Source organism: Amia ocellicauda, chromosome 12, assembly GCF_036373705.1.
Source record: "Amia ocellicauda isolate fAmiCal2 chromosome 12, fAmiCal2.hap1, whole genome shotgun sequence".
NCBI classification, from domain to species: Eukaryota; Metazoa; Chordata; class Actinopteri; order Amiiformes; family Amiidae; genus Amia; species Amia ocellicauda.
Window position 1 is genome coordinate 30,448,229 of NC_089861.1, and position 1,385 is coordinate 30,449,613.

Consider the following 1,385-nt stretch of genomic DNA (forward strand, 5'->3'; position numbering starts at 1 on the left):
GTGTCTTGTTGTGTTTTTATTTATCTTTCGGATTTTTAGATGGACAGATAAATAGATAGATGTAGCCACATTTTGTCAGGCTGTTGTGTACAGGGACTGAAAGGTGACATGCTGAGGGTTTTGTAATCAGCAACACAGTCCAGTCAGTGCCTCTTTAGCAGTCCAGTCCAGTCCAGTCCAGTCAGTGACTCTGCAGCACGACAATTCCAGTCCAGTTAGTGACTCTGCAGCAGGACAATTCCAGTCCAGTTAGTGACTCTGCAGCAGGACAGTCCAGTCCAGTCCAGTCCAGTCAGTGACTCTGCAGCAGGACAGTCCAGTCCAGTCCAGTCCAGTCAGTGACTCTGCAGCAGGACAATTCCAGTCCAGTTAGGGACTCTGCAGCAATCCAGTCCAGTCCAGTCATTGACTCTACAGCAGGACAATTCCAGTCCAGTTAGTGACTCTCCAGCAGGACAGTCCAGTCCAGTCCAGTCAGTGACTCTGCAGCAGGACAGTCCAGTCCAGTCAGTGACTCTGCAACAGGACAGTCCAGTCCAGTCCAGTCAGTGACTCTACAGCAGGACAATTCCAGTCCAGTTAGTGACTCTGCAGCAATCCAGTCCAGTCCAGTCCAGTCAGTGACTCTGCAGCAGTCCAGTCCAGTCCAGTCCAGTCAGTGACTCTGCAACAGTCCAGTACATTTAGTGACTCTGAAGTAGAGGCAGTACATCTCTTCAAATGCAAGCTGCCCATAGACTCAGTCAAAACAATGCCCATTGGGACAGAGGGGCCTCAAGAACCAGGCCGGTGATCAGCAGGGCTAAGTGGGAGTAGCAGACTTCTGTGCTGCACTTGCTGTCCAAGGGGAGATGCTAGTGATTTGGAGGCCCCTACTGGCCAATTCGGTGTAGTAATTGTGGAGGGAGAGCAGGGACTGCAGTCTAGACGTTACCTTCCTCTCTCTGGTTGCCTGTCGAATCGCGTGAGAACAGAGGGGCTGCCGGATCTCACAGTGCAGCTGCGGTCTGTCAGCGTGCATTTCAGGAGAAGACACCAACAAGAACAACCATGCAGCTTGTATGTCATGTATGGTTATCAATATTATTTTGATTATTTATTTATTTATTTATTTATTTATTTATTGGCAGACACCCTTTCTGGAATCATTTCTGGAATCGTTACACCCCTATTAGTGAACAAACATTTGAAGATCTTCATAGCAAAGCGTGATAAAAGCCAATTCCACACATAATTCAAGATTGTTATGGATATACTCCTTGAGGCTACCTTTTTAACATAGTATACATGGTTTAATATCACAAATTACAAATCTGTACTTAATTGCAATTTGCTCTTTTGAAAGAGATGTTTCTGTAAAATACAGCCTCTTGTCCTGGCCAGTG